This window comes from Leopardus geoffroyi, chromosome A1 (genome assembly GCF_018350155.1).
Source record: "Leopardus geoffroyi isolate Oge1 chromosome A1, O.geoffroyi_Oge1_pat1.0, whole genome shotgun sequence".
NCBI lineage: Eukaryota > Metazoa > Chordata > Mammalia > Carnivora > Felidae > Leopardus > Leopardus geoffroyi.
In genome coordinates, this window is record NC_059326.1 from 54780050 (window position 1) to 54797294 (window position 17245).

Here is a 17245-nt window from a genome sequence, read left to right on the forward strand (position 1 = left end):
GGGGAAGAAAAATCTTTGGTCGATTTCACACTAGGGTCAAAAGATCAATAATTTATCTTTCCTTCAGCAGGAAAGAATTTCCAGAAATTAACATAGCTTCTCAGATAAAATTTCTGAGATGTTTAGTTATAAGCTACATAACTTAAAAAGTGGTAGCCAGCTCAATATGTACTTCCAAAATTGTTTCCCTTTTTTCTCAGTCTTACTACCTCTTTCAATCAATACTGCATTCTCGAGTTCTGTGCCACTTTCTAAATTATTAACTTACATAAGATTTTCCTCAGACTGTATTTTCTAGGGCACCCACTCTAAGACAAACATGTGCATCAGTGGACCAGTTCTCTTTTTCAGTACATATCTATCTCATATACATGTTTCAGATTTTGTAGATCGTTCCTCTGTGCCTTCATCCCCCCCCTTTTAAGCAAGTCAGAGTGCCTTGAACTCTATCTTGTTTGTCATAATTGCATCTATTCTTTGAGGCTCTAAATGATTTCTTTTCTGATCTTTTATATTATTCTTTCAAAATATTTTTCAGAATCTATTTTAAGAATTGTGATGCTATCCTACTTTTCTATCTATATTTGAGTTTATTAAACCTAAGGATTCTATATATTTCTTCTTTCTGGGACACATCACACCTTCTAACTGTCCAATAAAATGTGGTGTGAATATTTATTTTGATGTTAATTTGTTTTCTACTGTGTAGTTCCCCCACCCTTTCTACCCCATTCCAACATGGTAGCCAGTTCTCTGATGCTCTCATACTCTAGAGAATATTAATATTTAACAAGTTTTAACTTGTTTAACAAGTTTTGTATAACCTTCTTTCCTGTCCTCTTCCCTTTCAATTCTCATTTGGTGGGACATTATCCACAAAATGAGAGTTTTGTTTTGGTTTTGTTTGGTTTTTTCCTTAGAACATTTTTAGAACAGCAGAAAAGATGATAGATTTCTACCTTACCTCTTTTTTCTTTTTTTGAAAGGTTATTGAGATCAGATAGGCATGTGATATATCATTGACTCATGCCCTGTTTTATATTCACATCCTAAGGATGTAGCAAGGCCTCAGAGGGGATGGTTGCATAATGCATCCAGGTAGGTTGGACATTAAGCTTCAGGGGCAATAAGGGCAGTCTAAAATTTTGTGCATAATTGTTCCATTGAGGCAGTACTTTCCAAATTGTTGCACAGGCCCCAGGGAGGACAAAGGAGTTCCAATAGTAACATTGGGTTTTCTAGCACGCATGCAAGATTATAGCTCAAAGTGAAGTTTATTAGATTAAATTAAAAAATTAGAATTTGGTATTTATTTTGTCCCCCAGCTTACAGATTAAGATTCATGCCCTTAAGACTCAAAAGAGGCAGTGAATTGGTTGGTCATACATCCTAGGTATCATGGTTAGCAGTCATTCTTTCTTTGTCTCCTCCCCACAGGCTATCCTTTGAACAGTTTCAACTAACTTATTTGTTTGCTATAAGGCTCTGAAAACGTGGAATCTTTCCAGACTGCCTCTTTTAAGCACCAAGTACTTCTTTCTCCCTTAAAATATGTATTTACTTTTACTCTTTCGTTTTCTATTACCTTTTTATGTCGCTAGGTCATATAAGTCTATTGCTATAGTTTTAAATTAAACTTTGATTAGTTAAGAACATTTTTTATCCTCCATATCCCTTGTTACTAGCCCTTAAAAATAAATCTAAAGCTATCTGAGTTTTCTCCCATATTTATCATTCCTCTTTATCAGTTATTTAATTCTACCAGCCTCTTATTTTCACACAAGTATAACAACTTCTTATAGCATACAAAGCCATCTGGCTAATGTGGACACAGAGAGTACTTTCTATCTACCAGCATTTGCAAGATTTCTTTCAAAATAACATACCAAACTATTTTTAGTTAGTTCATCTTATTTTAATATGTTTTTTTGGAATTAGAAGGATTTTTTAAAGACATAATATATAATTATCTCCGAAATTTATACAAGTATTCACTATTCAAAATTTGATATCAAAAGAAACAAAAAAGAACGTGTCTTTTTCTGAAATTGAAAATTTGGAGTTTATGCAATTTTACGTTTGCAGCATGTGTACGGAAACAATACAATGCCAAAGTCCTGACAGTTCTATTTCTTAGCAATTTTAATTCTTATTAAAATTATAAAAGTATTATTTTGAAATTTCTTATGGGTTTGGTTAATATGAATCCATCCATGTTGAATATACATTTTTTTGGATGTTAAATATATTTTTAAGTTGTTGCAAACTCCAGCTGTGAGAATAAAGGCAAGTATCTGGAACTGTACAATTTTATAAATGTCATCATTGGGAAAAATTAAAACTTGCATCCTATAAACAACTTGCACTAGTCATCTATTTCTGTGTAATATCTTATCCTAAAATTTAGCAGTGTAAATCAAGGACCATTTTTTATATCATAGTTTCTGTGTATCAGGAATCTGAGCAAAGCTTAGCAAAGCATCTCTCATTCAAGTTCTCATGTACTTGTCTCAAACTAACACCTAGGGCTACAGTTTCAGTTGAAGACTGGACTGGAAGAGGGTCTAATTCTGGGGCTCACTAACATGGTTGTTCACAGTACCTAGTCCTTGTGAGCTGTTAGACTGAGGGCCCTTTCCTCCTGGGCTACTGGACAAAGGCTTCCTCTGGTCCTTGCCATATAGGCCCATCTACAGAACAAAATATGGCAGCTGGCTTCCCTTCCAGAAAGTGTGTATTTGAGAGATACAGTGGGAACTAAGATGTAACATATAGGCTTTGTGTAACTTAACCTTACTAGGGACATCACAAGCTTCTGTCATGTTCCATTCATTAGAAGTATTAATAAATCCAAACCATACTAAAGGGGGAAGGATTACACAGAGCTGGTAAATACAAGGCAGAGATCATTGGAGGCCATCTTAAAAGATACCTACCTCACAATTGTTAAAATTGTCTTTTGGTCAACTGTTGTGCATATAATGCAAAACCACAGATAATAATAATATCTTAAAGCAGGAAAGGTACATAGATTGTTGTATGATACGTCACTGGATGTGTCACATAAAAAAAAACACATTTTGTCAACCATACATAGATTTTTGACATCTTGTGGGAGTTTGGAGATTGGAGGAATGCTAGGGATGGAAATATAAGTGTTGGAAATATTTTAAATTTATAAAAATTCTGAAATAAAATGAGTTGTACAAAGTAATTCATAGTTCTATTTTACTCAACCATTTTTATTAAGAGAGATTAAATGAATACCTACTACTGCCATATTTATGTTTGTGGAATTCTACAGTTTGGGACATACAGACTCTGTAGCAAAAGAATAACTTTACCTTTAGCATTCTTTTTACCTTTGGAAAAATATTTATACTCTGATAATTAATCAGTGAAATATAGCTCCTTGAGACTATAAAGGATTTCGGGAACATTTTTAGTTTTAACAAACTGCATCACAAATTTCACACAAAAGATTTTGCTAAATTTTGTTGAATGAGTTAGTTAATAAAGAATGCTCAATGGACTAATTAATATGGTCTTCTAATTTTTCAGTTTATCTCAAAACAACTCTTCATGTAAAACTATTACAAACTTGTTTTTTCATATGATGAGATGGAGTCATATTTAGATTTTTTTTTCCTTCTCCTTTTCCTGTAGTCATACAATTATTTATTTATTTGGGACTGGAGTCTGATTGTAAATGATGATTTAAACATAAAATTGGCTAAATAAATATATTTTTTTCTGAACCATTACACAGCTGCCAGTTATTTTAAATGAATGTTTATAAATTTGGAATCTTACAAACAAACATATTTTTAAATTATTATTACACTGATTGTATTATAAGAGCATATACTGGCATGTAGACAAGAATATTACAGCCAAATTATCTCTGGATTGAAGTGTTTGGTGCCTGTCTAATGCTAATGGGCACTTGCTCTGTGCCCAGGATCTCCAAGTTCTGTAATTTTCTATGCAAATGAACCATGGTGAGTTACATAGCTTTAACACTTTGGTAGCCCTTTATTTGTCTGCACTCAGAGACATAAGCAGTCTCTTACAACATGCTTGGATTTCTTCACTGGGGGCCAAAGAACATACGTTCTCGCATTTACTTATGAGTCTGATAGAATGGAGTTTTAACAAATATTGACAATACTGAGGCTTTTGGAGATCTGGTTCTAATGTTTTTGCCACAAAGAGTTTATTTTCTTTAGTTAAATACTATAAACTCATTTAGGACTAGCACATTATAAATCTCTAAGAGAAGACAATATAATATTTTAATAGGGAATAAACTACGTTTGTTGACAGGAAACATTTTTCAGTAATGCTTATATTGCCTAATGAAGGAGATATCGTTTTTATTACATACATGCCACCATTCAGTTTGTGGAGAAAGAAGCCTTGAGGATCGAGCTGTTGTCCTTAGTTAACTTAAGGCTATGATGTAAACACTAAATTATTTGTTTCCCACACTTATCGTCCAATCATTGATCCTTTCTCCTCCCAATCCACCTTCAAGTCCATTTATGTTCAAGAATCATATTTTCTAATTTGTCATCTTTTGGTGAACGCTTAATATGTTGAAAGAAGTAAGAAACATGACCCGTTATTTGTAAATTTTCAAAACCGCAGAAAAACAAAACCAATTCAAGCCAAACAAACTGCTGCTAATGTTCTCTGAAATAAAAACTTTGCAATAATGACCACGACTTTTGTGCCTGTCATATGCACTGGCTTATGCAACATCCTAGCACTAACCATGGCAACTAGAAGCCACTTGGTATAGATTCAAATTTAAATTGTTGGGAATATACACCTTGCTCAAAGATTGCCACAAGCCCTTTGAAGAAGCTAAGGTTACTGTTGTGAATATAAACAAATAAGACCAGACTTTCAGGTGCTCTGGTAATTTTCAACATTCCTTGAGGACATCACGGCTGCCTGCCTTCCTCACTACAACTGACAGAAGACTTTCAGAATTTCCTCCTCCCCATTCCTAGATAATCATAAGAAATATTCTCTGGTCTTCTGTCAGGATAAAAAGTCAAAACATCTCAGTGCTTACTTTGTAATGGGTGTTACCTACCAACATATTTGCATTTCAAAATGATATTAAGTGATATTAAAAAATATCTTTACAAAAAAGAACTTTATCTTCTAATGGTAGACATTCAAAACTAGGATATATGGCTTAAGAGAGGTGCCACTCAAATTACATTAGAAACCATTCCTACAGTGGAGATCGCTACTACATTCCTTACTTCTAAAATGCCTATTTCACATGCACATGGGGAGAATAGGGCGATTTAACAAAATGGACAGGACTTGAAGTAACTTTTAAGGCATTTCTAAAAACCAGTCTGCACTCTGACAATTCAAAATTCAATTTTTGCATTATAATTCAGTTTCACCCATTATTGGTAAGAATATGGTTTCTGGTTTTGGATCCTGCCCTGGGGTTTGCTAATGTAACAAAGCTTGGGCAGATTGCCTTTGCTTCCTTTCATTGCTGCCAACCAGACTCCAGTTCTGTTTCTTTTCCCCCAGAGAGAAACATATACTCCCTTACTAAGGTTCTATCTTAGTTTTTCCAAGAGTAAGAGTCTACTCCTGGTTTATCCTTTTGAATGATATTTCAGTGATATCTGTTTGATATCTGTTTGTCTACCAGCTATCCCTTAAGATTCGTCTTGAAATGGGGCTCCTGAGTGGCTCAGTTGATTAAGCATCCGATTCTTGGTTTTGGCTCATGTCATGATCTCACAGTTCATGGGATCAAGCCCCTGTCGAGCTCTGCACTGGCAGTGTGGAGTCTGCTTGGGATTTTCTGTTTCCCCCTCTCTCTGTCCCCCACCCCCACTCATGCTGTCTCTGTCTCTTTCAAAATAAATAAATAAACTTAAGAAAACAAAAAAAAACCCAGATTCCTCTTGAAATGGTGTGGTTGGAGAGCCATGTGTTATAGGATTACTATATTTTACTGCTGAGGAAGGTCATCTTAGCCTTTTCCCCAAAGCGTCATTGGAAAGGGATCTCAGTTATCCATGCAGAAGCTGTGGATACCCAATTTAGTTCTCTCTGGATCACAAAAGAATGCCTATGAGCCATATATCATCTTACAAGCTTTCTCCTTGAAACACGTGGCCATCAACAAATACTTCCTGGCTTTGAATCTGCATTTTAAAACCTGTTTGAGGCCATGTGCTATGCATGCCTATTTTTCAAAACAGACAATCCACCTAGGGCCCTTAGCATCTGATATTTTACTAAATCATGTTAAAATTGCACACAGTAAGATACACATGTATTTATTCTATGATATTTAAAATTTTTAAATATATACAATTTTTAAATTTTCTTTCACAGAAAAGTATAAGTGGTAAATAACTGATGTCCCCCACCAAAGACAGAAAGAAGGTAGAGGAGTGTAAAGGCAGGAATTCTGGAGGTAGATGGAATTTGTTAAAATACAGCTCACTCTGGGAAAGTAATTTAAAGCACCTGAGTTTTAGTTTCCTCATCTATAAATCAGCATAATTATTCCTTACGTACAGAGTTGTTAAAGACACTGATTATGTAAAAAAAAAAAAAAAAAAAAAAAAAAAAAAAAAAAAAAAAAAAAGCACAGAAGACTCACTTTTAGGGATCATAATGTTTATCCATTTTTACTTTCACATTCCCTAGACATTTTCATGATACTTTCACTGGGTAGGTAGGGTGCACTGTTTTAATCATTAGTAGACACATTTCAGGAGACAGCATTCAGAAGGGATGGTCAGCTAGACAGCTACTTTATGCTTTAGTGCTTATTATCCTAGAGAAGATGTCTCTTCCTCTCTTGCTCTGTCTCTCTCTCACCCACTGGATTAAATAGAAAACCACCAAAATTGTTTTCATTTTTGGTTTCCTCTTTCACGTCTTAAGAAATAACTTCCTATTCTACTTCACATCAAACACTGACGTTTGGGATGCCGAAACCATTACTTGTCACTCTTTTAGCTCCCTCCGCACATTCTGAAACAGTCCAGATCCATTTACTTGTAAGTAACAGATGCTTCCTATATTCCCTTCTGAGTCTTGCCTCCCCTGGCTTTTATATGATCTCTTCCTCTTTGAGGAAGAAAGCAGAACTTCCGACAGACCACAGAAAATCTCTGTACATCTGTTCCTGCCGGTTTTCTTACTTGGTAAATAATCTTTTGGAAGATATATGCTATAGCTTGCAAAAAATATGACATTCTGGTAGACAGGCCTTATTTTGTTATTGACACATATGTATAGGAAAAAATAATTTAAAATGCAAATGTAAATTGCCAGAAGATCATATTTTTCAAACATGAGAAGTATCTCCTAGTGGCCTGATAAATCTACCCTTGTATAGGTGGCATTTCACTAAATCCTGAATATAAGAAACTTATTCTCATAATTTTACTTTATAAACATATTTCCCACAATTAAAGTATCCCAGATCATTTATGTTTAATTCAATTATTCTGAGAGTTTGGGTTAACATTCTCTTCTTACAAACAAAATACAAACAAAAACTTAGCTATTAGGTTTAATGGAAAGTCAGTCTAACTCCTTTCTTTTCACACCTGACTTCTGGCATTTTAAGTGTCTTTATAAAAATTCAAGGAATAACAATATTCATCATATTACTGATCTATAGTGATTCACATATACATAGATGCAACGTTTTAAAGCACTTCTTGAATTAACTATCTTAATTTACAACCTTACAACCGCAAAGCAAGAAAGAATGTTTGATACTTCTGAAAACATATTTGGAAGGTGCCCTCAGTGTTATTATATTTATAATATAATATGTACCTCTTTAGTATATAAACATTATATAATATAATATGTACCTCTTTAGTATATAAACATTAAATATGTTTAATGTTACCTATTTCATAAAGCCAACTAGGAAATACTTAAAAAGAATAATCTGCTGTGCAATGAAATGAATGTTATGAAGACACTTTGACATGGGGTTAATACATTTTACTTTAGCGGTAACAATCTTTGAATTTATTGTGGGCAAAATTCATCCTAACTCATGCATCCATTTGTTAGCAATAAAGTCTGTGTATTATATAACTACCATATATGTCAAACTAGTAAATTTGATATAACAGCATGGAAACATCTCTGCATCACTGAATCTGGTAGAGTAAGAATGTGATTCATAAAGTATCACTTCATCAAGAGGACACTGACTTTCCATCAAAGGCAAGACTACTTTAGGAAAGAGTTCAGATATCCTCCAGGTAACAGTTGGCTTTTTAATATTTTTTTCTGACCTATTTTATATTTTTTAACTTTTTAGGGTTTATTTATTTATTGAGAGAGAGAGAACAAGCAGGGGAAAGGGCAGAGAGAGAGGGAGACAGTCCCAAACAGGCTCTGTGCCATCAGCGCAGAACCCCATGTGGGGCTCTATCTCCTGAACCACAGGATCATGACCTGAGCCAAAATCAAGAGTTGAATGCCTAACAGACAGAGCCACCCAGGTACCCTGACCTCTTTTAAATTATTAGATGAATCAGACACTTTTGACTTACAAAGAATTATAATTAAGGGTTCATACAAGACCTTTAACATGCTTTTAAGAGCTAGGTTTTTCAGCATACTTTTTACAATCCACAATAATTCTTAAGAGGGTCATACTCTAATAGAATATGCTGAAAAATACAATGCACATTTATAGAACAAATTTATATTAAAATGAAAATAAAATAATTCTTTATTTGTAGCCTGAAATAAAACTGGCTTGTCTATTATATAATCAGCAAATTACTGGTTTTCAGGTAGCAGCAAGTCATTGTGGTCGATTAAGAAAATGTATATATTAGCCCACATTAGTTGTTAAAAAAAACATTACTGGAAGGATGGATGGATGAATGAGTCACTGGATGAATGGGTCACTGGATAGATGGACTGGTTAATAGAAAGATGACTAAGTCACTATGTAACACTCTATTAGTGCACAATTAATCAAGAATATTTGCTAGCGCACAAAATTTTCATTTGTATAATTAATGGTTTTATCACAAATTAAAATACTTGGGCAAGAAACAGGTTATGATGACAAATTTCATTCTATCAAGTTTTACTGTTTGCTCATCCTAAAAATTGGTGTGATGTAATTTGAATTCCCTCAGAATTAGTCTTGAGACAACGATTCCAATACAAGTAATCTCTTTGGAATGTGATCCCAGAAAATGTCAGTACAGAAGAGGAGAACTGAGATAAAAGGAAAAACAGTAGCCAACTGAAAGGCAGTGTTCTAACAACTTCCTTCTCTGGAAAACTGGAGTTTAATCCAGCTGTGAATTTTGCTATCAATACCAAGAACACAGTTTTCAGAAGCAGACCACCAAGCAGCAGAGCAGCTTACAAATCTACCCACTAATCCTGTCATATGTTGATTGAGAGCTATTTCTAGGAAGGAACTTTCCTTCCATAGCATATTAGGTTTTCCACCTTTGTGGAGTAGACACCATTGGCCAGAGAGGACCCTCACACAGACTCGTGGGTGCTCTGAGTTACGATGTGGACTGGAATGCCTAGAAATACTATTTGATGTGGGGATTTTAGCGAGGCATCTGAAAGTAAAATAGAGAGCAAGAACAGATATGGTTCCTGCTCTCATTCAGCTTACAGTCTAGTGGGCAAAATAAAACAAAAACAGACTTTTGTAAGTACTACTTTACAACTTTGATAAGTGCTAGAAAGCAGCACATGGTGTTATGAGAACATATATGTTTTTAGTAACTGAAAATTTATGCTAGTGTTAAATCACCATCACATAAAATGAAGGTTACACGAAGCAGTAAAATGTTATGAATTATCAAGATCATTCATTGATCTTGATAGGAAGTAATGCTTTCCTTATTCTAATCAAGACATACTTATGCACACGTTTATGGCTCGTTGTGAGGACTTACACATGAACAGAGGTGACATGAGAAGGCCTGACAGAGAGTAAAAGCTTGGACATAGTTTTAATTTGCCACAATTTGAATTCATTCCCTAAGCCATATACCTGCCCATTAGGAAAAAGTGGAAGACTTATTGACTGAAGGTGTTTCAGACCAACTGCTGACCAGCCATTTGGTTACCTCCAAGCATGATAATCCAGGTACAACTCTTAGGATTCTAGCCTTAAAAATACAATGAGAAAAACAAAACAGAACAAACAAATGAAAAACACCAAAAAACATAAAGAAAGAAAGAAAGAAAGAGAGAGAGAGAGAGAGAGAGAGAGAGAGAGAGAGACTGAGTGTGAGTTCAGGGTTGCATACTTTGGTATAGGTATATACCACAAAATTAGGCCAGGCAAACCACTAAACAAGAAAAAGCAACAATGACAACCTCTGACATGGTGAATCTGTTCAGAGTTGCTAGAATATAATACTGAAAATGTGTTTTTCAACCCACAATTATAAAATATGCAAAGAAGTAAGAAAGCATGACTCATGAGAAAGCAGTCAATAGAAACTTCCATGAAAGGACCACAATGCTGGTCTTAGCAGAAAAAGCCTTCAGTGTAGCTATATATATTCAAAGATCTAAAGGAAACCATATTTAAGAATTAGTCATTTAGGGGCACCTGGGTGGCCTAGTCGGTTAAGTGTCTGACTCTTGATATGAGCTCAGGTCATGATCTCATGGTTCATGAGATCAAGTCATACGTCGGACTCTGCACTGACAGCTTGGAACCTGTTTGGGATTCTGTCTCTCCCTCTCTTTCTGCCCCTCCTCCACTCTCACTCATTCTCTCAATAAATAAATAAACAAACATTTTTTAAAAAGATTCAATTAGAAGACATATCAATTAATTTATCAAGTGAAGGAAAAAAACAAAAGAACTTTTTTTAAAAAAAGGAGTGTTAGAGGAAAACAGGGACACTTTATAATCACCTGGCACATGTCAACAAATCAAGATGATAAAACAAGTATTAATCTATCATGTCTAACAATAAGCCGCAAAATATATGAAGCAAAAACAAAATTTAAGCAAGAAACAGATAAACATTCATAGTTGGAGATCTGAATACATCTTACTCAATTTATGCTACTGAAAAAATTATTACTCAAGCTCCATTAATCTGACCTAACTGAAATCATAGCAACCTTCTCCCCAACAATAACACAATGCATAGGATTTTTCGCAATGCATCTACGTTATCCAAGATAGACCATATGTTCACCTGCAATATGTTTAAAAGAACTGAAATCATTTAAGATGTTTTAAAAATGAAAGGAATTTAGAAATTAACAACAAATCAATATGGGAAATCCATTAATGTTGGGATCAACAAACATGTTAAACAAATAAGAAATCACAGGAGAAATCAGAAAATTTTTTGAGCTAAATAAAAGAAAAACAAACGTATCCAAATTTATGGAATGTAGCTATAAAAGTCTTTACCTGAAATGTGTATCTTCAAACATACACATATACAGACACATATTAAATAAGAAGAATGGTCTGATACTAATTGCATACGTCCCCAGCTTAATAAACTAAGAAAAGAAGGGGAATCTAAAGCCAATCAAGTAGAGGGGGAATATAAAAATTGGGGTAGAGATCATTAATGTAGAAAAGAACAACAGAGGTAATCAACAAAACCAAAATATAAGCAATGTTCAAAAACTTTTAGCTAGTGTGACCAAAAAATAAAAGAGAAGACACAAATAACAAAAGTGAAGCCTGGAAGAACATCACTATTGATAGTACAGAAAGTAAAAGGACTATAGTGAAATCCCCTGAACAACTTTATGGCAACAAATTATACAAATTATATAAAATGGGGGAATGCTCATAAGACAAAATTTACCAAAACTTCATGAAGAAAAAATATAAAATATTAATAGACCTATGACCAATGAGGAAATATAATTCATAAATATGAGACTTTTCACAAGGGAAAGCCCAGACTCAAATGGCCATACTGGTTAATACCACCAACCATTTAAAGAAAACAAAACAATTCTTCACAAACTCTACCACAACAGACATGAGTAAACACTTCCCAATTCACTATGTGATCATAGGCTGATCAGATCAGACTCAGATATTACACAAAAATAAAACCACACATCAATGTCTCTTAGAAATATAGACCCCATAATCTCTACCAAATATTAACAACATAAATACAACAAAATATTTTTAAAAAGACTAAATTCACAGCCAATTTGGAATTACTCCAGCAATGATATGTTCATGTGACATTTGAAAATCAATCAGTGTCGGTCTGGGACTAGAGTGAGCTGAGTGCAGAGCTAAGCATGGTGATTTTGAAGAAGTACCAAATCTTTCATGACCCAAGAGTAATCTCAAAGTTTGTGCCCAAGTGCTCCATCTAACTCACCCCAGCCTCTGCTCTGATCATTATTTTATATTTTATTAATAGAATAAAGAACAAACCCACATGATCATCCTGATAGATGTGAGACAAGGACTGGAGAAAATTCAACACCACATTAAAAAAAAATTATTGGAGTGCCTGGATGGCTCAATTGGTTAAGCTCCCTACTTGATTTTGGCTCAGGTCATGATCTCACTGTGAGTTTGAGCCATGCCTTGGGCTCTTGCGCTGATAAAACGGAGCCTGCTTGGGATTCTCTCTCCATCTCTCTCTGCCCCTCCCCTCTTCACATTCTCTCTTCAAAACTAAATAAATAAACTTAAAAAAAATTGTCAGCAATCTAAGAATAGAAGGAAACTTCCTCAACAATCCAACCTGAAAAAGGGCATCTATAAAAATCCCACAGCTAAAATTATACAAAAACATTCTACTAGAATTGTAATTCAGTTTAGCAAGGCTACAGATCACAATATCAATATATAAAAAGCAATCATAATTTTTTATACTATCAACAATCAGAAACTGAAATTCAAAACAATACCACTTATTATAGCAGTGCAAATATTCAATCTTGACATGATTCTGACAGAAAGATAACCAAGGACCTGTACACTAAAACTAGGAAACATTCTTGAGAGAATTTAAACAATTAATATTGTTAAGATATCAATTTTCCTAAAATGACCTAAAGATTCAATGCATTACAAATCACAGTTTTATTTGTTTTTTTATTTTGTTAACAGGTTGATTAAAAAACCCACATGGAAATGCAAAAGAACTAGAGTAGTCAAAATAACTTTGTGAAAGAACAAAGTCAGATGACTGGCAGTATTTGATTTCCATTTTAACCTCTGATCTTGGAATATCAACTACACTTCTTTATATATATATATATATATATATATATATATATATATATATACACACACACACACACACACACACACACACACACACACACGCATTCTCGGACAACCACTAATATATACTATATACTATATATATATATATTAGTGGTTGTCCGAGAATGCGTGTGTGTGTGTGTGTGTGTGTGTATGTATATATATATATATATATATATATATATCTTAGTGGTTGCCCAAGAATTTTCAATATATATTTACAACTAACCAATGTCGACTTTCAAATAACACTATACCATTTCATGAGTAATGCAGATACCTTGTAATAGAGTATTCTCAATTCCTCCCTCCACTCCTTAGAAGACTGCCATCATTAATTTCATTATACATTACACTCACATAATATATTTTTACCATTATTTGAAAAGTTATCTATTACAATAAAAATAGGAAAAATAACAGCTTTAATTTTGCCTTCATCTACCTCTTTTGTGACAATCTTCCTTATCTTATATGGATCTGTGTTTCTGACCTATGTATTCTTCCTTCTCCCTAAAGAACTGTTAACATTTACTGCAGGATAGGTCTGGTGGTGATGAATTCCTTTAGATTCTGGTTGTCTGAAAAAGTCTTTTCCTTTCACTTTAAAAATAATTTAGGTATATAAAGAATTTTAAGTTGGTGGGGTTGTTGGGGGGGGGTTGTTTGTTTTTAATTCTATATTTAAATGTTGCAGTTTTCATTCTGTCCTTGCAGTATGGTTTCTAATAAAAAGTCTGTCACAATTCTTATCCATTTCCTCTTTAAGGAATGCTATTTTTAAAATCGGGTTTAAGATTTTCTTCATATCCATTGTTTTCTGCAGTTTGAATATGAAGTGTGTTATGTATATTTCTTTGGATATCTATCCTGCTTAGTGTTCTCTGAGCTTCTTGAATCTATAGTTTGAATCTGCCATTCATTTTGGAATGTTCTCTGACATCATTATTCAAATATTTCTTCAGCAACATTTTGTCTTTCTTCTTTTGATATGCCAATTATGTGTGCTATATCTTGAGAAATTATTTCATGGTTCTTGAATACACTCTTCTGCTTTACATTCTCTTTTCTTGTTGCATTTCAGATGGGGTGTTTGTATGGACATATTTTCAAGCTCACTGATTCTTACCATGGCCATTTCAAGTCTGCTGATAAGCCCATCAAAGACATTTTTTTATTTGTGTGAAAGCATTTTTGGTTTATTGTGTTTCATTTTAGTTCTTTTTTGGAGTTACCATCTCTCTACTTACAGTAGCCATCTGCCCTGCTTGCTGTCTACTTTTACTGATAGCAATTCTACCATATTAAGTCATAGTGATTTTAATTTTCCTATCGGGTGATCCAATCTCTGTGTCATAGCTGAGTCTGGTTTGATACTTGTTTTGTCTTCTCAAACTGTATTTTTTCTTACCTTTTTAACATGCCTTATAATTATTGTTGAAAACTGGACATATGAATTAAGAAAGAGTAACCAAAATGATTTTGATGTGGGATTCATGTTAATCTGGCAAGAAGTTGGGCCATGTTTAATATTTGCTATAGTAATAGCTGTTAAGTATCAGATTTCTCTAGTGTCTTTTTTTTTTTTTGTCTCCCTTGATATTTTTGGATATTTCTAAAAACTCCTTAAATACAGCCTGTGCCTGTGGCTCTTTTAGCCACAATTATATACTGAATTATAATTCAATGTTATTCTGGAGCCCTGTTGATGTGATGGTAAATTGTAGGTAATGGGTAGCAATTTGTAATCTTATTATTAAATCTCAGTATTTTAGTAGAACTTTGTTCCTGGCTTGATCTTCCAAATGTTTCCTAGCTTTCCGCTTCCTCTTGCCTTATTTGAAACAGTTTGGCTACATAAACCTGCAGTTGTAAAACTGTCCTCCCTCCAGGTGGGATAAGGCTCCAATAAAGTCTTTTTCCCAGCAGGGTAGGCCTTTGTTTGGTAGAATTATCTAGATGTATTTCAAAATGGTTACATTTCTCTGCCATGCCAGGAATATGAGATCTTTCTTGTCTCTTCACTATTAAAATTTAGTGGGTTCCTGAGGGTGAAACCCACAAAATTATGGAGGCCCATCTAATACTGTAGCTGCCAGCAGTCTCCCCATCTCATGCTAATCAACCCTCAGCCTTCAGCAATTCACCAAAGTTACCATTTAAGTTGTCCTACCAGTTGTTGACTCCAGTAGCTTCTGCTCTAGGTAAGCGTATCTCTGATGTAATTCTCTAGATCTGGCAATCTCTCCAGAATTTGGAGTGGTAATTTGCCATGAGAATCACAAATTCCTGATGAGTCCAAGAAAGTCACTGAATTTCAACTTATTCAACTTATTTTCTTGGTGTAAGTTCAGGAGTGATAATATCCAAGTTCTTGTCAGGTTGTGATAAGACATGAAGCTGTAGATGAGTTTTTTAATAAAAAAATAAATCAATGTTTTATTTTTCAACTATTTTTTTATATTTTAGTATGAAATGCTTTACAGATTTTCAAGTCATCTTGTGCAGGGGCTATGCTAATCTTCTCTATGTTGTTTCAACTTTAGTATATGGGCTGCTGAAGCGAGCACTTGCTTTTTATTTTATATAACTATGCTGTTTGGGTGATCTGAGTTTAATGAGCCATTTGTAGTTGACTTTTTTATTTTTTAATGTTTATTTATTTTTTTGAGAGAGAGAGTGTGAGCAGGAGAGGGGCAGAGAGAGAGGGAGACACAGAATCCAAAGCAGGCTCCAGGCTCTGAGCTGTCAGCACAGAGCCTGACTCAGGTCTTGAACTCATGAACTGAGAGATCATGACCTGAGCTGAAGTCAGATGCTAAACTGACTGAGCCACCCAGGCACCCCACTTATACTTGGCTTTATTTGATGAATGGATGAGGGGTCAGAGGAGGAATTTTCTGTGTTGACAAAAGTAGAGAAAAGAAGAAGGGAGGCTCATCAGATGAACAATTGGCTAAGATAGACTGAGGGGCTGGTGGACTTATTTTTCAAAGGAGAAACACTAAGGATGCAATTGGACATGCTCAGATTCAAAACCAAAGATGTGTAAAAAAGAGAAAATGAGGGGGTGATCTCTCTAGTTCTTTCAGTCCTGTAGAGTCATTCTAGCATCTGTGGGAGATTTGGGATCATAAAAGACTGCACCTTCTGCATTGATTCCATTTTCAGCAGAAATAGAGACAGAAGCAAAGTGCATTTACGTAGATTTTTATTGGAATTCATCAATAATACAGTCAGTAAAGGGGAGGAGAAAATCGCCATGGCAAAGTGATTAATGTTTCCAGATTTGGGTTTTTTTTGCATACATGGAAAATCTCCATTGACTGGAGATTAACCTAAATAGATGAATCAATGTGGGACTGATTTCCCATAACAGAAACGAGCAGAGAGACAATAATATTTGTGCTAGAACTATTACTTAGACTTTGAAATACTTACAGGCTGGCATGACTTGGAAAAATTTAAATGACATATTTAAAATATTTTTTCAAGTTAACTTCTAAGTAGAATCCAGTTTTGCATTGATACGTAAATGTTAAAGCATGAGTCAAAAGAAAATGAAGTGCATTAAACTATTCTCAAATGAATGTATATGATATCGTTTTTAATTTTTTGTCACAATTTTCTAATGTATACTCATAAGACCAAACTGAATGATATTTTTAATAGGAAATAGCCACACTTACTTTTTTAATATTCAGAATGTAAGCCTTCTGATGACATGTTGATTTTAACGAGTTAAATGACATTTTTATCCCACAGTCTCTAATCTTAAGAAAGGAAGCAAATTAAGAATGAAGGTGGGGACACCTGGGTGGCTCAGTCAGTTAAGTCTCCGACTTTGGCTCAGGTCATATCTCATGGTTTGTGCATTTGAGCCCTACACCGGGCTCTCTGCTGTCAGTGTAGACCCTGCTTTGGATTCTCTGTCTCACTCTCTCT

General features: G+C 34.4%; 1 non-coding gene across 1 annotated transcript; it reads right to left on the reverse strand.

The window, feature by feature from the left end:
* Positions 1-15764: 15764 nt before the first annotated feature.
* On the reverse strand, positions 15765-15870 carry LOC123581725. The gene has a single exon (XR_006703970.1). It is a non-coding gene; the product is annotated as a U6 spliceosomal RNA (small nuclear RNA).
* Positions 15871-17245: the final 1375 nt, after the last annotated feature.